At 44.9% G+C, this 23,918-nt stretch overlaps 1 long non-coding RNA gene across 1 annotated transcript in view; it reads right to left on the reverse strand.

The window, feature by feature from the left end:
- Window positions 1–23,918, reverse strand: part of LOC146177082 (uncharacterized) — an 89,193-nt gene that overhangs the window by 63,457 nt on the left and 1,818 nt on the right. The window contains exons 2-3 of the long non-coding RNA XR_014701257.1: window positions 12,501–12,612; window positions 4,016–4,122 (exon numbers count right to left, since the gene is read on the reverse strand). This is a non-coding gene — a long non-coding RNA (uncharacterized LOC146177082). The remainder of the gene's footprint in view (window positions 1–4,015; window positions 4,123–12,500; window positions 12,613–23,918) is intronic.

Here is a 23,918-nt window from a genome sequence, read left to right on the forward strand (position 1 = left end):
ATTGCCGTCCCGCTGCGGCCATTTAAAGTACCACCGAGGGAGGAACCGACTGAGACCATGGGCCATGCGAGTGCCACCCGCAGTGTGACCAATTATCAGCGTCGTTTGCCCAAAACGACGCAGGTTCGCCTGAAGCAACGCCTTGAGAACCAAACGGTGAGTGGTTGCCGCTTTGAACAAACGTTCGCCTACTTTGGTACACCTATTACTAGTGTGTGTTAGGCCGACAACGTTAGCATTATTATAAAAATATGAAGCACAAATACATGTTGTGAGACGCTCGGGCTGAACAACAGATTTTCAATATTCGGTAGTGTATTGATGGTCGCCAATCGACAACTTAATTTGCAGGACGTGATCACGTAGCGCAACACTAGGGTTGGTGATGTCGTCGGGATTAACTGTAGAACGATGGCGATGATCTGACTAAATTGATCACTGCCAATCTTCATGCAAAAGCTTTAATGAGACAATAAGCGATGGTTAGGAGGAATAGAAAACTCGAATAATATAAAAACCTAAATAGCATACAATAACGTCATTACTGCTACGCACATAATCACTCAAGCTGGCATACTAGTTATGTCTCCCCTTTTCAGTGACAGATGTCTCTTTTTACGTCTACTGCAAGCGCTTGCTGCTTTAAAATGGGCCTTTCTCTCCTTTTGATCGACTGATAATACTCCGGTTCTCGGTGATTTTTGTGACCAAGTTCCTTCTCTATGTCGGTAAACTTCGTCAGAGCCTCTTTTTTGTTTGCTTTTTTCCCATAACGGTTTTTGTGTTTCCTTCTGCGCCGTTATACAGCACACCGCTAGGCAGTCAAACAACCTCCTGCTACTGCTGAATAATTTTTCTGTATTTGCAGAGCTGGTCCCCTACTGGTGCAGCATGTCGTATTGAAGGCATTAGAGCAATCTCCATGATTTGATGTTTTATTTCTAAACTCAAAGTCCCTTTTACACGAGAGGTTGTCTTGGGCTGCCTTCTGTATTCATTTAAGTGCGGCTATAAATAAACATAGTGGCGCCGCCTTCATTTGGAGCCTGCCGTCAGTGTACTGTCAGCCATGCACGTTTCTGTTTCTACTGCCGAAAGAGAGCGCCTTTTCTTTGATTTTTTTTCTATATTTAAGCGTACGCCACCCAAGCATTCATACTGATCCTACTAGTCACCAGACCACAATGCATTCGCTAGGCTACCTTTGAACCTGCTTGGAGAAACGAGTCTTTGTGGCCTATGCGTAGCATGCATGTTCATTCAGTACGCAGATAGCAAGGCTTTGATCCCAACATAGGAAATTACTTCTCGGTATTCCTTTCCAATATATATACTTTCATAAGTACCTCCCTTAAAATTGAAATTTGAATTCATGTAGACCCTATCCAGATTTGTTGACTTCATTTTGTGAATCTCTAGCCTTACTAACGACTGATGTTTGACGCAGCTGGGTTTTCGATAACGCGAGCTCCTTCGGGCTATCCCATGGAAATATCGCGCCACTACTGAAAATGTGCTGCGAGCAGCAACCAACATCAGCTTAGGAACAAAAAGAAGTTTTAAAACTAAATGACAGAATACGATGAAAAATATTTTATCCGTTGTTTTCCGGTTATGACTACCAAGAACACAGCGCACTGGTGCGTTGGTGAAAAGAAAAAGCAGCATCAGGCGCTACAGGGGAAATCTCCGTCCCGCACTACCTCAGCTCTACGTAATCTCAAATAGCATCTCCCGTCTTTTAATCACTTGACTTCATCGCCGTTCTGTTTCAGCGCCGTTCGCCTGAGTGCGGCCAGCACTTCTACACGTACTGTGCCGTCGAGAGGGAAAAGGAGGCCTACTACAGCCCCTCGTCAAAGTCCTGCGTGCTGGCTTCGTCCGACAGCGTGCACGTGTGCAACCACGGAGCTAATCGGTTCACAAGCCTCGGCAGCTGCCTGGACAGCTGTGTGCACGTAGTCGGCGGCAGACCGCAGGACCGCTGCTACGAGAGCACCCTCTTCACCACCTGCACCAGGTGAGCGGCGGCAGTGCATGATCACCAGGATACACGGGAGGCTGGCACCGAAGTTCGCATCCCCCATTCAGGTTTCTTGAAAGTCGCAATGAGAATTCGCGAACAAGGTGAACAACTATGCGACGGATAATTCATACAATCATACGATCAAACCTAAGTGCTACGAACTCCCGAGAACTGAAATTATTTTGCTTTGGGCCCCTGTTAACAGGCTAGAATAAGACTACGAACTTAAAGCGATATTCCTAATCTTCACCGTTTACGTATGAACCTTGTTGTTACGCGGGTCCTAACTACTTTCTGAAAAAAACTAATTAAAATCGCGGTACTTCTTAACTCTACATAGAACTGCCTCTTCAGAACATCAGGATATTTTGTTTTACAATTATGAAACAGCAGTACGCGATGAAAGGGGCGCCCTATCCTTCACTAGAAAGTTTCGTTATTGACGTTGAATCAGACTTTCTCATTGTATGAAGAAAAAATAATGTCATGTTGTTGCAGAAGACAGTGTTGGTTGTGGCGTCCATAGCGCAAAAATCATGAGGATGCCTGTAGTAAGTTGTAGTTCTCAGGCGATACGGAATGGCACTGATAAGTAGGTGCTCTATGCGATCACAGAAGACCACATCTCATGGTCGATATTACAGGACCTAAAAATCCGAGAGCACATTTTAGGTATGAGTCAAAGACATCGAGACATATATGCTGCTTATACACAGAGCACAGATGACAAGAACATGACAGCTTTTGATTGCCAGACGAGGCGTCTGCCGGTTTTCGTAGTGGCTGCACTTTTAAGTTTATTTGATGCTTTCACGTGTGGCTTCTAGTAAAAGCATTGGAAGTGAGTTTCAGCATCACGGGAAACTGTCTGCACATCTTGTGGTGGAAGCGGCAGATGCAGGTTCCACAAAAGAATCGAATAGTTAGAGTACGCAACCGTAGTATGCAAAAGCAATTCTATTCAAACTTTTTTGAATTTGGTTTTTACGCCCAATAATATGCCACGTGCCCGCAAATCCTTGCGTCATTCAATATTATTTATCATGGCATGGCGTCGGCAAACACCTGTCCAAGCCCGTACCTCCCACACAAGCGGCATGTGGCAAGGGAGAAACTAGAAGTCACATTTGCGGTGATTCCCGGATATGTCTGCTTTTGTTTCAGAAGGGCAGAAGATGGAATTAGCATCACAGCAGTGCAGCTGAAGTTACGGGGAGTTTTTATTGTTTTGTAACCATCTCCGGGCGGAATTGTTATGATAAGCAATACGACAAGTCACGGGCGGAATAATTATGATAAGCAATACGACATTGAAGAACCGGCATGCTACGCTGTCAAAAGTTGATCATCACAAAGACGGCAGTTCGTCGTTGCTTCAGTTCGGCTCATCTAAACCAGCGCACATAAAACTCGAAAACAAAGATAAGAGCAGGACGAACAAGAGCGCACTTACAACTTAGCTTAGTACAACTACGTCATGTTTTGGATTTAGTTTTATGTCTTATCACAACTACATCGTTTTTTGGATTTGGTGTTATGTTTTAGTCACGTGTTGAATTTCCTAGCGTATGCTCACCGAGTGGGAGGTGTTTCTTCGGTCACGCATCAGTTGCTAGTGCGCTCTTGTTCGTCCTGCTCGTCTTTGTTTTTTTTTTCGGGTTTTATGGGCGCTGTTTTAGACGGATCCCCAACAATTAGCCCAAATTTCAATATTGCTGAACTGCTCAGTTCGGCTAACCTAGTGCTAACTCCTTATTTTGGTCTGCTGGAGCAAAAACGGGGATACAGGGAATCCACGTCATTGTGACGTTTTTACTTAAACTTGCGACATGCCTCGTGTGACACGTGTTTGCAGAGAAACAAATAGTTAACATAAATGCGTACTGCAAGGGCTTTGCTAGACGTAGGCGTTTCGACGAGTACGCATGAAACTCAAACCCAAAATTCACAGCTGCAATAGTTTAGCATGCAAAAGTAAATTCACTTTACCATTCCTTACGTTTATCGATACTATGCTTGCCTCTGCCATCGAGACATGTGCATTGTAGTCTTGCCATCATTCTTATGCTTACTTCCGATGATTGTGTAGGCAGTCACTAGAGAAAAATTCAAGGAAACATAAAAGCGCTTGCGCTACGTCTATCGATGACCGCCTTGTTTGGCAGTCCAGAGCCGTCGTTTCAATGCGCAGCCGAAGATGGCGCTACGGCGTTCTCAAAAAGGCTGCGTTCAATTAACCATCAGTATTCTGGTCTATACATGTAGGTACAATTCCTACGACGTGTTCAAGGCGGGGATTTAGATACTGTGTAATTTTTTTTAGGTTTTACAATTAGCATAAAATTGTCTGACTGTATTGACACACTAAAGGGAATTTACGTCATGGAAAAGCTGTAGAATAGGAGCCTGATCATAAAGCATGTATCCATTCTGCCAACGATACTGTCCCACTTTTGTACAGACCTTTTGGTAAAGCAGAGGTTATATACCGGTCAATCAGGGATTTTGAGTGCACAATTGCAGCCCCGTTCGAATAGCTTCTGGTCGAACCGCAACCGACAGCGGAAAATGAGAAAAAAAAAGAGAAAAACAGTCAGGGCGCGAATAAATTATTGTCCTCTCGATTGCTGCGTGCGGATTAGAATAAAACTTTGTTTATGAATTCGAGACAAGGTGATTAGTATTTCTCAGGCCTGTTTATTGTTTCTCTTTATTTGGCTACTCCGTCTAGATATTTTCCTAAATGCCCATTTAAATTGCGGAGGGCTCGAAAATTATGTTTTATGGGGCAGGACGCAATTGCGTTCGAGTGTTCCTTAGAATCTCCACGCTGCCAATCACTAATGTTCTCGAGATGCCCGTGTTCGCATTACAGTATAACATTGCCACACTCCCAGGAAAATATTGTGCTCCAGATTGGTCTTGCCATTCACAATAGTGTGGATACCAAGGCAAACGTATCCTTGCAAACTTAAACTTTGCTCCTAGTTGTAGAAATCTATATAGTGTTTAGGTCTTCCACAAACCACAAACCTGCCATTCCCCAGGTTGTCCTGGATGTGTGTTTTCCTAGTGATCAGGGCAGGGTGATTATGCATGTGCTGGACAAGAAATCTCGCTGCCCAGATTGGCCACGGCTTTTCATGACAAATTAGCCCGCTGGGCGCATTTAACTGCTTAAGCAGGAAGAGGCGCATAAGATGTTTCTAAAGCTGCACAAAAATTACGTTTATGCTTTATGTGCACGTTGGATTTAGAGTAGAGCGGGCATGTGTGTGATGGCGCTTGGATGCGAGGAGGAACGCACAGACAAGCGCGTAGAAGATGCCTCGGAGCGAACTCCAGACGATGACCTTACACTCTCTCCTCTGCTGCCTTTGCACATCTGTTTTGATGGAGGGCTGCTTTTTTCGACTTTCCAAATGCGCCTGCTGGAATCGTACTGTTGCCCATGGCAGCTGAGTTTTGGTACCGTACGAGTAGCTGCATGGCCGACGCCTTACTCTAGTCATTGGACTGATGAATATTTCGCCTAATGAGTACAACAGAAGCCAGTCATTGAAACCAACTTGCAATGACACTGGCCGATTTTATGTAGAAAATTATGATAACCACTTTGGCCGACAGCAGCAACTGTTATCGCACATTATTTAACTGAAACCAAAACGTCTCCGGAATGACACGCACGTTAACATTATCAACAGCTCAGTCCGGAAAAAATAGTTTGTCCCATTTATTCGCATGTTAGTTTTACACATACTGCTTTCACATGGTAATTTTTTTTACACGTCTCTTTTTATTTCTTTTAAACCTTTTTCCGGTATAAAATGTTTTCACATGTGTGTTAAAAAGCGCACTGTCAACACGCCACTCGGTTGTCATATGTGCAGGCACGACATGGCGGAAACATGGTGGTTCTTCGATGGGTCCGCGTGCACTCTTTGGAACTCCCCGCAGGGCAGCTGCCCTTCCGCGGTTAGCCGGATGTTTCGCTCACAGCGGGAATGTAAAGCGGCGTGCCGGCGCGGAGAGAGAGACGAGGGCGAAGACGGCCAGTGTGGTGTACCCATGGCTGCCCCTTGCACGCCGGACCAGATCAGGCACCCGTACTTCGGCCCCGCCGGGGTGGTGCAGTGGTAAGACGCCCGACTACTGTGCCGGAGTTCCCGGGTTCGAACCCGACCGCGGCGGCTGCGTTTCGATGGAGGCGAAACGAAGAGGCGTCGTGTGCTGTGCGATGTCAGCGCACGTTAAAGATCCCCAGGTGGTCGAAATTACTCCGTAGCCCTCCACTACGGCTCCTCTTTCTCTCTTTCCACTTTCATTCCCACCCTCCTCCCTTCCCTTACGGCGCGGTTCGGGTGTCCACAGAGCAAGTGTGACAGTTACTGCGCCTTTCCCTTCCTGTGAACCAATTTAACTTTTTAACCCGTACTTCGCCGACATGCGGGTCGAAGGCAGCGCCCGTTGCGTGAGAGTCTCGAGTCTCACGCTCGAGAAACGACTCTGCCTCGTCGGGTCTAACAAGTTCGAATCCCTGACGAGCTGCAAACGGGCCTGCATGGGTCACTGATACAATCTGTGAAGCGGCACGGCGATGTTGCCGCAACATCAAAAAGAAAAAAATCTTTCTGAAATCACACACATTCGGTGCAAATATCAAACACACGTCTTTACTGACCTATAGCGGACATTTTTTGGCCTTTAAACATAAAAAAATGAGTGCAATGTTTTTGTCTCTATAACCTTACTGCAATAATGTATTTCCAATGAAAACACGCTTTTGTCCGAATACTTTGGTGACACTCGTTTTCTCTAGCACTAATGTAACACAGCTGTGACAGGAAGGAGAGACGATCGCCCCACTGTTATTTACAGTTTGTCTAGAGGAGGTGTTCAGATATTTTGAATGGAAGCAGTTATGAATAAGGGCTAAGAGAGAATTCTTCAGTAATGTGTGATTCGCTGTTAACACTGCCTAGCTAGTAACTCAGGGATGTATCTCAAAGAATGATGTGATGACCTAAACAAAACATTTAGAAAGGTAGGCATCAAAATTACCCGCAGAATGCCACTGCAATGTTCAACAGGCTCGGGAAGGAACAGTAGGTCACCTGAGGTAGAGAACTGGAAGTGGTGAGCGCATATCTCTACTAATATTAGGATGGGCGCATTTGGCAGAGTATTGCCGTTCCACGAAAACTCCAGCAGCGGATGTGCTGGGTGCGCCACTAAAAAATTGAACATAATCTTACGTTTGGTTCTAACATAAAGCGCAGTAAGGAAACTGAAATGGAGTACTAATAAAAGAAAATTCTGGACCAGTAATGACCATAATATATTGATGGTGTCCATCGCGCCGTCTTAGCTACTTTGAAAAAAGCAACTTGAATATCGGCACGGTGTAATTCCGTTTAAAGCGAGTTAAACGGCGATGTTGATGAGAGTTGTCTCTGAACGCATCATGAAGGTAACATACACGCACTGAAGACAGTAATTGATTCCAGTGAAGGCAATTGCACAGTGTAACCGTTGTCATACTGTTACATCCTGGCTGTGTCCGCGACTGGTTTTGCTAATATTAGGAATAAATAAACATCGCATCATGCAACCTATAGGGGAACACATCCCAGAAAATATGTTCTTATTTAAATATTGTGAAATAAAAATAAAATAGCACACACAAGGATTGAACACGTATTAGAACCAGGTACGATCTTTGCCAAAAGTAACCAGGCTGCGTGTTCTGCTTCTCAGTCGGGTAGCAGAGAATTCGTACCACTTCTGAAGCTGTAAATCTGTGGAATATAAAGGTGAGCTCCTGTCCTCACTCCTCAACAAGTTGTGATCTTCTGGGAATCCACGTAGCCTTTAAAATACAAGCCAGAAGCAAAACATGCGGCCTGGTTACTTTTGGCAAAGGCGGTACGTAGTGTTATTTCATTGCGCCACAGAGGCGACGGGAAGTGCGGGCTCTCAATGCGCTCTTATTCGTTTCGTTTCAAACTACTAAAGATGGCACGACGGACGCAACTGGAATGATCAGAGGATCGCTTCAAACAGTTTATATCCAGCAAAATATTTTAGTTTGCATGCATTTTTTATGTTCTGCATTGTATCCTCATCAAAAAATATACCTTTATTAACTTCCTTTTTATTCTGTTTTATTCTTTAGTGACGCACCGGGAACTTTCATTGCTACAGCTTTCGGCGAATGGCAATACATCATTTGGCTTGTACTCATTAATTATGTCAGGCAGCTCTCCGGTATTCCTCAAGAGGAAACTATATAGCACCGGCATCTTTCCTTTCCTTAGTTGGGACGGAGACGTGGAGGTTCGCGGAAAGGTTCTACTTAATATGAGGACAACGCAGAGAGATATGGATGGGAAAATAGTAGGTTTTACTTTAGGAGGATAGAGCATCCAGAGTGGGTAAGGGAAATAACTCGATTCAATGACACTGTAGCGGGAATGAAGAAGAAATGGGCATGGGCAGGGCATCTGGTAATACAGAGGACAATCGATGGTCGCTTAGGATGACAAATTGGATTCCAAGGGTGGAAAGCATAGCAGTGGGAGGCAGAAAGCTGGGTTGGCGGATGAGATGTAGCTAGCACAGGACCAGGTTGATTGGAGTAACATAGGAGGGGCTTTCGCCCTGCTGTGGGTATACAGCTCGGCTGTTGATAATAATAATAATAAACACAGCTGTAAATGAAATCATTAAATAAAATAATCCGTGTACGCGCACTTTGCCGTGTAAACACGGGTTTCCTGAGCACCATAAGCAATATATATATATATATATATATATATATATATATATATATATATATATATATATATATATATATATATATATATATATATATATATATCTATATATATGTTATGGCAAGTGTGCCAACAAATTTCGCGATGTTTGGGAAATCTGAGCTCAGAGTACCTGTGCTCTGCATTGATAAATGGGGCCATACAATTGTTCGTTATGTTTCATTGAGGTGGCATAGGTGTTACTGTTTATCTGCCAGGTGTTTGCAACGCTGGAGAAGAGCCGATACGATTGCAATCATTTGTATACATTTTTTTTTTAAATGTATGTGCGGAAACTAGGAGGCCGGGATACAGCCATCTAAGCTACCATGTCGGAAGGTTTGCAACCGCTCTCATTCCGGCCTCCAACCTCTCTGCATTTCAAACCTAACGTTGCGAGACTAACTGGCTCTGATTGAAGTGAGTCACTCTTGTTGCACTTAAAATACGTTTTTATGTGCTCACAAAGCAAAGAGAACGCCGCTCGGCCAAGTGATAGTTACTTATGAATCCTATGGCCATGCAACCGTGCTTTATGGTTTATTGAGGTTGCGTAGGTGTTACTGTATAATGTGACAGCTGTTTGCAAGGCAGGAGAACAGGCGGTGTGATTGCGATCGTTTGCATATATTTTTGTTTATCAAATCTATGTCCGTGAATCTAGAACTCCGAGATAGAGCCCTATAAGGTACCATATCAGAGGTCTCGCAACCGCTCTGATTCTGGCCTCCAACTTCTCTGCATTCCAAACATAACGCTGTGGGAATAATGGGCCCTTATTGAAGGGCATCACGCTAATAGCACTGACGATAAATGACTATGTGGTTTTAAAGGTAGAAAGAAAGTATCTCGGGCAAGCGATATATATTTATAAAAATAGTTCGTAGGTGAGGAATGAAACATTTGCTTTTTTAGCCGATAACAATTGTTCCGCACCAGCAAATGAATACATTGGTTTGTTCAACAGCTTTGTCTAGACATTGCGCATGAGAATATAGAAAGTTCCAGCAATGTAATAATCTCTCATCACCTCTATCTCTCGGTAAACCTTTAGGTCACTTGCCTATAGCATGACGAATATGTTCATGTCGACGCATCCACTCACTTATACTCCCACAGTGTTAGATAAAAATAACTGTGATGAGAAAATGTCAATTTTGGACAGGTTTTTCTTTTTTCCTGACAAAAAGTAAAGACTAGAAATTATAGATCTTTTTGATTGGGAGCTGCTGATTATAAGCATTTAGAGCAGCACGTTCTTGAAAGCCCTGGTGCTCGTCACTGAAAAGAGCATTGAATATTTTCGTCGAAATTACCACCCCTTTTATATATTCTCTAAATTGTTTCGACCACATATTAAGAAAGCTATTGAGAATCTTGCTTCTATATAAACAAAAATTTCAGCTTGAACCTAAAATCTCTTGAATTAAAAGTCTCTTACCTCTACAATATACTAAAGTAAGTCAGCGCAACAAAATCTTAAAAAAACGCTATATGTACTCCGCTTCATACGTCAAGTGCAACACTGCCAAACTCTTGTTTGCGCTCCCCGCATCCGCGATGAAAAATAATGCCTGCTCTTGACGAGTGGAAATAATAGTTGCTTTGTTTGCAAGCTTATTACATCTTACATTTGCCATGAACTCTTTAAAAAGCACATTTTTTAAGGGAGAATAGATCGGATTCGGTGAGTTTGAATTTTCCGTGTGCCGTTTTCGTTCGTGTAGCGTTTTCGTTGCCCCACAACCCTGCCAGCGGCGCCCTCCACACTGCGCAACGCAATGACCTCGACTGCCTCTTCGGAGCGCATTTTTTTATAAGATCTGCACCGCGAAGATGTCCAGGCACGCGAAGCAAGTTATTGCAAATATATATGCTCGGAATAGAGCCTGTTTCCGCAGAAATAACTCGGCTACGAAGCGAGCGCGCAGTGATTCTCCCTCTTCTTTTTTTTTTGTGGACTACTTGCGTAGCTTTCGCTGCTTTGCACCTGATGTTTTAAACGTAGTATAGGTCTCTGTGATTAACAGCTCTGGATAGGCCCTGTCACAATCTGCGAATACAGTTACTTGCACAACTTTCGTTACGCCCAAAACGGCCGGTAAGAATGCAGCGCACTATATTGTTATGGGGCGGCTAACGGCGCAAGAAGACGCAGGACGCCGAAGCTCCGGGCCAGGACGAGGAAAAATGAATTACTCAGTATCCTCCACTATTGTTACGGGGCGGTAAGCCGATGCACACAGATCAGAGAGAAGATGGCCGATAACTGAGTGGTATTTAATGGAGAGCGGCGGGCCTAGCCACCACACTCCGGCCAACACCACTCTCCGCTGCTTCTTCGTCCATAACACTATCAATGAAATTAGGTAAGCCGACGGACTCTTTTCTTCAGTATTGAGGACAAATACTTAGCTTCAGTGTGGACATTCGATCCCTTATTCGTGTAACAGTGTATGGTTGACTCGAATGACTCTCAATTGCTTGCTCTGAATGCGCGGTAGCTTGTCGATTCTTATACTAAGAGACAAAGTACATGCGGAGATTGGGCTTGAGATGGTGAACTTTTGATAGCTAGTAACTGACGAAAAGTTTCAGTAAAGAACAGGAAACAGCAACGACAGACAGCAACAAGCGGGACACAAATCAGAAACATAGTAGGTTAGTCCAACTTCAAAGATCAACCTGGCTTGTTCTGCGGTATGATCCCCAGCTACGTTCCACTGCAGGCTTTATCTGAAAGTAAAACTTTTGAGTGGATCTTAATGATGAGGCTCTTGTTTAATTTTTTTCCTTCACTTCACTTTCTTTTTTTTACTTGGCTGCGCTACTCCTCCTTCCTTTTTTTAAGAAAGTTTCTCGAAATGTTATCTGAGTCCATTCATAAATTGCGTCAAATGACGAAGCCATTCTGGCGACACGACAACCTAAATAAGCGGAAGAGCTCATGTAGATTGGCAGAGTTGCATAAACACCTACTCCATACGGCTACCACAAGGTGGCAGATGTGAAGGTCTCGTAGAATTTGTTGCCACCAGTTCTACTGTGACGTGTGCTTTTTTTCCGGTCTGCAGTATATGGCATATTGCACAAGCTGCGTGCTTTGCCCTCAACGAGCACAGAAGGAGATCGTTGTAAGCACCAGATACTATGCGTCTCCAAACACCCTTTTCACACGACAACTTTTTCGCTTCATGTGATCAGGGCGCACCTTCAGCAGAGAAAGTCAAATACAAGGAACTCTACTTCTATCATTCTGTCTCGAGCTAGTAAATTAGAAGAGATCTGGGGAGCGCATAAGGAACACACGTTGCACGGACATCGTCACATAAAAGACGGAGCACGTGGCCGAATTCATTAATATGCAAGTGCCTAAAGAAAGTAAATAGCAATTTTAAGCGGGGAGAACGCGCCTAATAATAATAAGAATAACGGCATCAAATGAAAATAACACAACAAAGTAACAATTGTCATTAACCGTCACGAAGCATGCCGAAGGTACAAGCAAAGCCGCAGCTGATTTCAGCCATGTCTTCAATCTGACGCCACTGTGCGCCTATTACATGCCCTCGGAAGTTATTGACAATCAATTACTATTTGCGATCCAATGCAATCAGCCATGATCGAATGGTTGGTTATGTGGTCATGCACAAGCTTACCACATTGCAAGACACCTGTCTTGGTTTGTTATTAGACAGCAGAAATCCCATTTTGGCCTTGGCTAAGCTTCGAGGATGGAATCAGGAAACCAAGCGAATCCTGCGTCTCTGTCTGGAATTAAAGAGATATCTCTCTAATATTTTCTGACCACTCATTTGAGGGATATGCGTGATATATTTCATTTTATTAGTTTATTCTATTCAGTCCATACCATTTGACCGTAATAATATGTCTGCCTTGTAAGGGCTCAAAACTCAGCCACAATTTCACGTTGAATCTGCACAGTCAATTACAAAAACTCTCAGCCGTGTCTGCAGAGGAGGCTTTTAGTCAATGAAAGTGGCATTTGTGGATTTTCAGCTCTTTCTATTCGCTAGTTCACCAACTGGTTGCTATGTCAGTTTTATGCCTTTTGTATTTATCGTTTCAAGACAAAGCGCACTATACGTTTAACCTTTACCAAAATTCGCCTTATTTTAGAGCAATACTTTACCAGCTTAGTCACGCCAAACTTAACAGTGCCGCAATTTGGCCTAGTTCCGCATATCTCCACAAATACGCAACGTTGCCTGAAACAATGCCACAAAAACCATACGGTGCCCTCCTTGAACTTCTACTCCATCGCCACCTCTGACTGTCTGCCTCACCTTGTGGGACCTGCATTTCAAAATGCCCTCGACACCTTCGTGTCATCGAGACGAAGCTGTTGTGCCCTTGACGTTCACAAATTGCCATGCAAAACTCCGCGCTTGAATCAGTGCCTCGGCTGCGCTTCCTTTAAGTTCGCAAGCCGATGAAGGAGTTTAATCACGGCAAACCGTGTCTGACTAAGCTTATTTGAGCTTTCGCTGTGGAAACTGTGTTAATTATGACAGTCTAACACGGCTTAGCAACCTCGCATCAGCAGGATTAACAAACTGTCGCTCAATCAAACGGGCTTAGCAGAGCTAAGCCGGAGACAATTATTTTATTTTATTGTGAGGAAAGGGGAATAAGCAGAATTCATGAAGAATCTATAGCTTGCAAGCTGGGTTACTCGAAAGAAGATTGCATAATGGAGTCAGTCTCCAATTAATATGCATTTCGGGTTTGAGGACCACAAGCCGGAGCATTTGATACATTATTTTTAAGGCACTCTACGCGAGAAAAGATAAAAGAAAGATTGGTTTCATCAGCATCATCATCATCATCAGCCTGACTATACCCACTGCAGGGTGAAGACCTCTCCCATATTTCTCCACTTAACCCGGGTCTGTGCTAGCTGCATCCATTTGAGCCCTGCGAACTTCTTAACCTCATCCCCCCACCTAACTTCGCGCCGCCCCCTGCCACGCTTTCCTTCCCTTGGAATTCAGTTTGGTACCCTAAGCGACCATCGGTTATCCTCTCTTCGCACTACATGTCCTGCCCATGCCCATTTCTTCTTAATTTCCACTAGCATGTCGGTAACTTGAGTTATTTCTCTGACCCACTCTGCACGCTTCCTATCTCTTAATGTTACCCTTGCCCTTTTTCGTTCCATAGCCCTCTCAGTTGTCCTCAACTTAAGTAGAACTCTCTTGGTTAGCCTCCATGTTTCAGCCCCATAGGTGAGTACAGGTACGATGCAACGGTTATGTACTTTCCACTTCAGCGATACCGGTAAGCTGCTAGTCATAATCTGTGAGTGCTTGCCAAACGCGCTCTATCCCAATCTTATTCTTCGTGTTATTTCCTTTTTATGGTCCGGATCTGTGGTTACTACCTCTCTTAAGTAGACATATTCGCCTACTATTTCCAATACTTCGCTACCTAATGTAAACTGCTGTTCCTTCCCTAGGCTGTTGAACATTACCTTAGTCTTCTGCATATTGATTTTCAAGCCTACCTTTCTACTTTTCCTGACCAGGCCACCAATCATTATTTGCAGTTCATCCCCCGAGTTGCTTCGCAAGGCAATGTCATCAGCAAATCGCAGATTACTGAGGCATTCGCCATCTACCCTTATCCCTAACTGCTCCAATTCTAAATCTGAATACTTCCTCTAAGCAAGCTGTGAATAGTACTGGGGAGATTGTGTCTCCTTGCCTAACACCTTTCTTTATGGGAATTTCGTTACTTTCTTTATGCGTTGCTTTGCAGCCACTATATATATCTTCCAGCACTTTCACGTACGGCTCGTCTACCCCTTGATTTCACAATGCCTGCATCACCGCAGAGGTTTAGGCTGAGTCAAATGCTTTTTCGTAATCAATGATTGCTATGTTTAAGGGCTGGTTATATTCCGAGCATTTTTCTATCACCTGGTTGATGATATGCATATGATCGATAGTAGAGTACCGTTTCCGAAAACCTGCTTGATCCTTTGCTTGATTGCAGTCTAAGGTTGTCCTGATTCCATTAGCGATTACCTTAGTAAATACCTTATACGTAACAGGCAGTAAGCTGGTTGGTCTGTAATTTTTAAGGTCCTTAGAGTCCAATTTCTTATGAATGAGGATAATGTTTGCATTCTTCCATGGTTCCGGTACTCTCGATGACACCAGGCACTGCGTATACAGGGTGGCCAGTTTTTATAACACGATATCCCCCCCTCACCCGTCCTTAAGCAAATCTGTAGTTATCTGATCCTCTCCAGCTGATTTCCCCCTTTTCATAGTTTTTAATGCTTTCTTGACCTCGTCCTTCGTCACTGGTGGAACGCCTGACTGCTTTTCTTTACCGCCAATCACGTTACGGTCCTTTCTCCTTTGGCTACTGTAGAGATCTGTATAGAACTGCTCGGCTACTTTGACTATCTCGTCCATATTCGTGATGACATTGCCTGCCTTGTCCCTTATCGCATACATGTGGTTTCTGCCTATGCCCAATTTCTTCTTTAACGCTTTAAGGCTTCTCCCGTTCTTTACAGCATGCTCAATGTTCTCCATTTTATACTTCCTTATATCGGCCAACTTGCGCTTATTGATTAACTTTGATATCCCGGCCAATTCAGTCTGGTCTCTTGGATTGGAAGCTTTCATACTCTGGCGTCTGTTAATCAAATCTTTCGTCTCCTTAAACACCTTACCGGTATCCTCTCTAACTATCCTACCGCCTGCTTCTACCGCACATTCAGTAATGATATCTCTGAAGATTGGTTGGGTTTGGTTGGTTTGTGGGGTTTAACGTCCCATTGCGACTCAGACTATGAGAGACGCCGTAGTGGGGGGCTCTGGAAATTTCAACCACCTGGGGTTCTTTAGCGTGCACTGACATCGCACAGGAGATGGGCGCCTTGCTTTTAGCCTCCATTGAATAAGCGGCTGCCGAGTCTGGGATTCGATCCCGCATTCTTGGGAACAGTAGTCGAGCGCCGTCACCACTGCGCCACCTCGGCGGGGTGACAAGAGAGAGAAGAGGCGGTGCAACATAAATGACTATCTAAAAATTCTGTTTTCTCAGCGCTTGTCCTCTTTCTTTTTGCTTTAGCCTCGTGGGTCGGAGGAACCTCGAGGCGTCAGAAGATTTTTCTTCCAGAAAAGCAGCACGTGTATTTCTTTCTTAATTATTTATCATTGTTTAGTTGTCGTCACCTTTTGGACACAGCGTTTGCTCCTTAACATAAGCCCGCGCGTGGGAGAGGTATGGGTTGCTTTTCTATTTACTCTACCACTAAACATCTACCCAGGTTTTTGTTGCACCTGCATGTTTTCTGGGTCCCGATAATAGGAGTGCCATGCCTTTGAACAATCCAGTTTAAAATATTGTTGCTCAGAAATAGCATATGCGGATCAGTCATACACAGATAGCACAAACTAATCGTCTGCCAAGCTAACATGACATTTATCGGCGAGAATTGCTAGCGCGTGCCCGAATTTTCTAATTCTGAAGTGAAGAACACACATTAGGATATTAGCACATACACTTCCCCGTTCTATTCAAAAGCGCCAACTAACTCCACCTCCTTAATTTCGTAGCCATCTTTTTTCCCAACCTACCTTATTTAAAAAGAAGCGATTTGTATTTGCCTAAACGCTGCATAATTATAGCTCACCTAGTACTTTTTTAGTTATTTCAGCTAAAATCGCCGACAATTTGCGCAATAAAATAACCAGATCGGTTGCACATTACCAAGTGCACAGTCCAAGTTCCCACTGCTTCTTTCTTCTGTCGAAGTTCGTTAAAATGCATAAAATTACGAGGTGAACGCCAAGGTGTTGAAGAAAACTGGAGGTGTTAAAGTTATATACCGCTACATAGACACTATGAAAAGCCTTGTAATAATGAATGCTTCTCCTCTGGACTCTTACTTCTTTGTCAACAAGGTTCGTTTATATGACCAGGTCTCATCATTATACTCTTATCCTGAAGGAAGAAGTAACAAGCCCTAATCAGCAATGCCCACTGCTTCTTGGTACCAAAAGCCCTTTCCTGAAACGCCCCCCCCCCCCCCCCCCCCCACTCGAAATGACATGCTGGTCTCTTTCGCTGACCCGGTCACTGAAGGCAGTACGCATGAAATCACTCAGCCTTCCTTACCGGCTCTTCCATACTCTACCAGATGGAGCCATGTCTAGCGCCTAAATTTATTGGGGCCAGCAGTGGCTTCTGGGGGCCCTAACCACTCCCACTGTAGTACATCAAGGCACGTCACAAAACAACGTGGGCCCATGCTGTATTAATGATAGGACAGAGATTGGGGGACGCTGTCAGCTAGTGCTACCAACACTACAACGGCCTTTTTGGAGGAATAGATTCAAACGTCCAGCCTTCTGGGGGTAACTACTCGATAGCCGTGGCACGTCCACAGAATATGACAATAAGGATAACACTTCATTTTAATGTTAGTGCAGGGTTATACTTGATACTGAGCTTGATCGCGTGGAGGAGTTTCTAGTTTTGGAGTCGCCACTGCAACCCTCTTCCTCGCCTTGAGGCAGTGACGCAGGCAATTCATACGGCACCAGATAAAGGTTATTTGAGACCACGACGCCACCTGTTGGCTTTAAGACATAGCTCCGATGACATAGGGCAGCTCTCTGCGCCTTTGCAGATCTCAGTACGTCATTCATTTGATGACCCAGTCGCGAAACAGGGAAGCTTCTAACTACACGATAGGGATTATAGTCATTTGTCTCTCGCTGCAGTGCAGTTATATCACATTCAAAGACAGTAGCGTTTTTGGCCACTGTGCTTCGAACTTCAGGTTTTGCTTTAGAAGCCTGGTACTGCCGGAGGCAAATCACCATCAGTACCTGAGCCGTAATAAAGCCAAGTGTTTCTGGTGTGTCTCAATAAACCAGTAGAGCGATGTACTTGACATTGTTAAATTTTTTTTTAATTGGATCAAACACGTGTGGACCTGTCACACGTGTTTCTGTGGACACCTGAACCGCGCCGTGAAAGAGGGAAGGAAGGTGGGAGTGAAAGTGGATAGAGAGAAAGAGGAGCCTTAGTGGAAGGCTGCGGAGTACTTTCGACCACCTGGGGATCTTTAACGCGCGCTGACATCGCACAGCACACGGACGTCTCTTCGTTTCGCCTCCATCGAAAAGCAGCCGCCGCGGTCGGGATCGAACCCGGGTACTGCGGCACAGTAGTCGGGCGTCTTAACACTGCACCACCCTGGCGGGGCTAGATCAGAATACTGTTAGCATCCAGCGTGTTTCTTCCCGTTTTGACTTAGGGAAGGCTGGGGTACTTGTTGTATCATGCGCAAACAGCGTTATAGCTCTCCCTTTGACCTTAGAAAGGCTTGGGTGCTTGTTCTATGAGAAAAATCAGAATCACATAGAACGTTGGAAAACACCCGACACGAAAATCGCTGTCAGTTGTCACTACACAACACCTTCGGTATTCCGAAGTGAGCGAAAACGCTCTTCAACGTAGCAATGAGTGCATTGCTTGATGTCTCTGAGAGAGTCAGCACATGCAGAAAGCTAGAGGAGCAGTCTACCAGCCCTACATAGTCTTGACTATTGTAGTAGAAGAAGTCTTCTGCCTTGTTAGTTCCAGCATGGTTGACAGGCTCAGCGCGACGATGTCTCACATTTGCACAGTGCTTACACTGCCTTGGCTCTGCAGTTAAATTTAAGCCAAAAACAGATTCTCGAGCCCTTCCTTTCGCAGCCACCGTACCCAGGTGTGGACTCAAGTTTTCGCTTGAAGTACACCCCAAGATACCCTGGTAACTTCTATTTCGCTTTCAGCTTCCACGCAAGCTACGCTACTGCAATGCAACTATCTTACTCTTGATGGATATGTAAATTGACCGTCATATGTGCGGATTAATCCAGATGGTAAATATTCCTTCAATGGGATGACAACATTAGGCTATGCACTAACATGTAGCTCATTTTAATTGTAAATTTATTTACCCTGCCATATATATACTAGAGAATGAGAGCAACTGTTTTGTCACAGGAGTTATATACTGGCTAGAATTGCTAGTGCTTCTTTCTTTACAACATACCGCCTCTAACATTATCGCGAAATTCACAGCTACGGGTTATCATGTCAAGCATTAGATAAAGAACTATTTATTAATCCTAAATGTTGGTTAAGAGACACTTTAGATCGACGCTTTTTTTTCTATGGCACCCAGAACCACGATGGCCTTAACTTTACTCCCTTCTTTCTCTACCTTCATTCCCATTTGCTCACAGAATATAAATGTGTAACGTAAGTTTTAAAGCGCTTCGTTCCGCTATTAAATCTAACAGATTTATATGCATCATTCTTGGCCGTCGACAATTTGCCCAATAAATAAAAGTGCCCACCTCAAAATCTAGCTATTGCCGAGTCAAGCTTCCATGTGCTTCAGTTTTGTGTAAGGTATTTATGTCGCCTTTTATTACCAGGTTAAATTCATGAAATTGCAATATTTTTCACGTCATATGCAGCTTCCTAGACAAGATAGAAAGCCCACTGAGCGTTGAAGTATCTATCCGATTCCTACATTCAAGGAAGCCTAATTGTAAGTGTCATTACGTCGAAGAAAGGAGTAACATTAGCGTACTGAAGAATGATTGCAGCTGCGAAGGACCGAAAACCGGGATTTGTGACGCATTCTCCTCAAATCATGGACAGGAGGGTGTCATTCGCAGTCCCGACAACCGAAGAGACGACAGAAGAAATCACCCAGCCTTTGTCAGCACTTCAGTACCCTGCCAGGTATGCGCCGCCGCTCGCGCCGCCACTCTATGGCGCCAGAGATGGCTTCTGGATCCCTAAACACCCTTACTACGCACCGATCATGGCGCCCATGCCTTCGCCATCAGGCGCACTCTTAAGGAGCCCGCTGCCACTGCCAATGGGCTTATTCGGGCAACAGTACATGATGCCTCCCCGCCCATACTGGATAGAGCCGGTCCCACGTTCTGAGTCCTTCAAGCCCTTTCAGGACGCAGACTATTCCTCAGAAGAGCAGTCGGATAGCCGGGCGAAGTCAGTGCTGCTTCGCACTGTGGGCATTGGGGCGGTCCTGTTAGCACTGCTAACCGTGTTGATTTCAGTATTGCTGACCATAGATTGGCAAGGGCCTTCTGTTTTATCCGCAACTTCGGAGCTGCCTCTGCCAGTGGAGCACGTCCACTCGAGCGGTGTCAACGTCCCGCTGCCACTGAACTCTCCGGAGAAGCCGGCTGAGGTCAGGCGTGCCGATGCAGTGCATGCCACCGCAAAACCACGCAAGGCAGCGCATCACGAAAGGCCTGGGACAACAGCGCTGCACCGCGATGCACCAGCAAGTAAGAAGCGTCACCCTCTGCAGAACTCTAGCAACCGGACGGTGAGCTATTTAATGCATTTGATATCAATTGCTCTGATCCGTTTTATAGCTTTTGGTTTAGGAGAGTTTTGTGTAACGATGCCCGTGTCTCACATAGTGATCCGCGTTTACCTATTCCGGCAACGTGGAGGATTGCCCTTAACGTTTCGCTGATAACTCGCACTGTCTGAGGTAAAAAGGTACTTCAGAAATATCGCGTCGGAAGTGGTACGCAGACGTCATTACCTGCTGGAAGTTGGCGCGGACAAATGATGGCACACAAGCCAGATAGAGAGAGCTGCGCTTTCTTATAATGCTGGCTCTGCGCATACCAAAATGACTATTGAGTCAATCATCGACATGCGGCTTGACCTTCCGCAAAGAACTTTTTTAAGCTCAGACTATAGTTTAAAACTGATCATTGCTTTATCGATATAGCAGGGCCTACTTATAGGCAAGCGTAGCTTAGGTTATTTTCTGATGTCTTTCAATGCGACTGCGCAGAGAGCAAATGCAGCCAAGTATCTGCAACTGTTTTTTTATCTTGTTTGTGTTGCGGATAAACCAAAGTATGTAGTTATTTTTAAATGCCCCATGAAACCATTTTCATGGTTGGGAAATGGATGTTTGTAGCGGTGGAGGTACAATCGAGCTTTGAAGACACCCTTCCACTCCGACTTGCGTTGCTTGCTTGGAAACACCAAGCGAAGTTATGGTTCATATAATGCACTAGGCTCTTCCCGCTGAAGGTGCAAGTCGAAAACGCTTCTCGCTACAAACGCGTCTGTCCACATTATTGCAATTACGTGGCCTCTTTTCTAGCGCCAGTTACCGCAGCAGTGTGGCCGCCGCTTCTACACCTACTGTCATCGCCAGAAGAACCAGACTTTCTACAGCTCCTTGTCTCGCACCTGCGTCTCCACGGCTGTCGACAATGTTCACGTGTGCAACCGCGGTGAAAACCGATTTTCGAGCCTCGGCAGCTGCCTATCCAACTGCGTGCGTGTGGCCAAGGGACGAGAGAGTGACCGCTGCCACGAGAGCACACTCTTCACCGAGTGTTCCAGGTGAGCCAACATTGCAGCTCAAATACTAGAGAAAAAAAAGAGAAAAAACGGATGTCCAGACTGCAAGCGCTATTTTGTGGAATTCAGTCCACAAAGAAGCCCAATATTTCTCGTTGGTCTAGACAACATGCATGAAGGAACCCTGTCATAATGAGGAGAAATCAATGTCGTGGACATCTATTGATCAAATGAGCTATTTACGCCCACTTTCCCGATTCATCGTTATCTACTGATATGCGTCTCTTTAGGGATAAAGACAGCTGCCACGGGTGTTCAATAAACCCTCACCACTACCAGCTGCAAATGCTTAATACCGTGAGGTAAATAAACACATCGCACCGGATGGAGCTTCGCCTGTTGATAATAAATTAGGCTCACTTGAAATGTATTGGTGGGATTGAGCAATAATGCGTTGTTTACCCTCATATGTTGCCCTCATGGCATGGTTGCCCATACCTGCTTATTCCTTTTCCTCCCTTCTGTGCGCAGACGGCCGAGAAATGAACTTTTTATTATCCTATCTTGTCGAGAAAAGCATGAAAATAACTCTGGTAACCACGTTCTTGCATGATTAGTAATATCACTCTAGGTGAGGACTGTAGTTTGTGACTATGCAACTAAGGCCAAGAATTCCCGACGCAGCATTCCTTGAAGAATTACTGCTCAAAGTAATTCCGGCCTGAGTTAAATCGTTCCTGTTTAACCTATGTTTTTACGTTGAATTGATAGTCCTGAACTAACAAGTAAGCAAAAACGGTGTATTTTACAGCACTGCAGGCCTATATGGGCGTACATTCGTGACTAATTCATAGTTCAACGACGTACGCTGTCAAAATCTCATGGCGAGTTCATACAGAAATCGGCAAGAAAGCTCTGTAGAAAAACGTGACCCTTATGCTTTAGGAGATTCTGGACACGTGGCACAGCAGTCTTCATGAGTATGACGCCTTGAAGTAGCATTTAAATGGTTTATTCTAACATAGTACTGGCTTGTATTGCAGAGCAATGTTCATTTCATAACGACATTATAGTAGTCTAGTGTAGGATCCCCGAAATTTCTTGGAAGAGGGTTGTGTGAAACCTGCAGCGCAGTGACCTGTTGGGTGTCAAATCGGCAGCTTTCCCTGCCCAGCTGCAGAAACTCGTGCCTGAGTAGTCCTGACCAAAGCTGCGCACGTAAGCCTACAGTAGAGATATATTACAAGCTGTCTGACAGATAATTTATTTCCGAGAAAATTCCTAGCTAACACTGAGAACCTTTCTTCACCACTGCTGGTGTTCACAGGCAGGACATGCTGGAAACTTGGTGGATTTTTGACGGCTCGGCATGCTCGAAGTGGACGTTCCCACTTGGCAACTGTCCATCCCAGGGCGCACGTGTTTTCCGGTCTCGGCGAGAATGCGACGCCGAGTGCCAGCGCCCGAACCGAAATGATACCGCCTACGCCCATCATTGTGACGCACCCGTCACGGCCACGTGCAGCCCTGAACAGATCAAGTACCCTTACTTTGCGGACATGACTCTCAAAGGGAACGCACGCTGCGTCATGACCTCGCAACGGGAGCTTCGGATACGACGTTGTCTGATTGGGTCCAACAAGTTTGGCTCGGTCCGAAGCTGCGAAAAAGTCTGCGTACACTCGTAATGGGTTCTGAAAGTGCCCTAATTTTCACTCGGCGCTCATCGCGTTGAATATTTCAATAAACTTTCTACGATTCCTGGATTACGGCACTAATTAAAAGTGGCCCTCAATCTTCAGTGATACTTCAGAGCCTCAAGAGCACAAGTATAGAGTGCCGTCGTAGAATGCATAACCAATAGCTGTCCTCTACACATTTCGTTGAACCACAGTAATATTTATTGAATTGCATATTTTCAGGTACCAAAACAGGCGTTATCATATGAACCCAGACGCTTTCCCCTGCCCTGAACGGCGACAGGTTGTGATTGAATACCAAGACCAATTTAGCTTGTTGTTGGTTGGTTCCATTCGCTTCCTTATTCTCTCCTCATTTGTTCTGAGCAATTTTGAAAACAAAAAAGGTTTACCCATGCACTGAGATGTGTTTTTGGTCGGCTACACGTGACGATATGTGCTGTGAAGTCAAAATCCTCGCGGTGCACAGTGTATCCAGTGCTTTAAAAAACAGTTCCCTCAAAAAGGCGAACATTACATAAAACCTTACTATTATAACGAGCGAAGTAGAAAAAACGTACATTACGCGGCAGCCGCTTCTCGATGGAGGCGAAAACCATGGCGTCCGCGTGCTGGGTGATGTCAGTGCACGTTAAAGAACCCCAGGTGGCAGAATATCTGGAGCCCTCCACTATGGCGTCTCTCATAGTCTGATTCGCTTTGGGACTTTAAACCCTACGAACCGAAGCCAACCACGCAAAAACATTCATCCAGTGATTCTGTTATGTGAAGCCTTGTTTTCAAATTGCCCTGTACTTTACGATAGCTGCTGGTGTTCGGTCCTGGTAAATCCCCCCCCCCCCCACCACCCCCACCCCCCGCGCTGATTGTTCGTCAATCTATGTTACATTTGTAGCCATTTTGTAGCCCTAATATGCCGTGGGTCCATTACTCCCCGCATACTTGCCATGTTCATGTTCATTT

This window comes from Amblyomma maculatum, chromosome 10, assembly GCF_055883805.1.
Source record: "Amblyomma maculatum isolate TAMU_Amacu chromosome 10, ASM5588380v1, whole genome shotgun sequence".
Taxonomy (NCBI): domain Eukaryota; kingdom Metazoa; phylum Arthropoda; class Arachnida; order Ixodida; family Ixodidae; genus Amblyomma; species Amblyomma maculatum.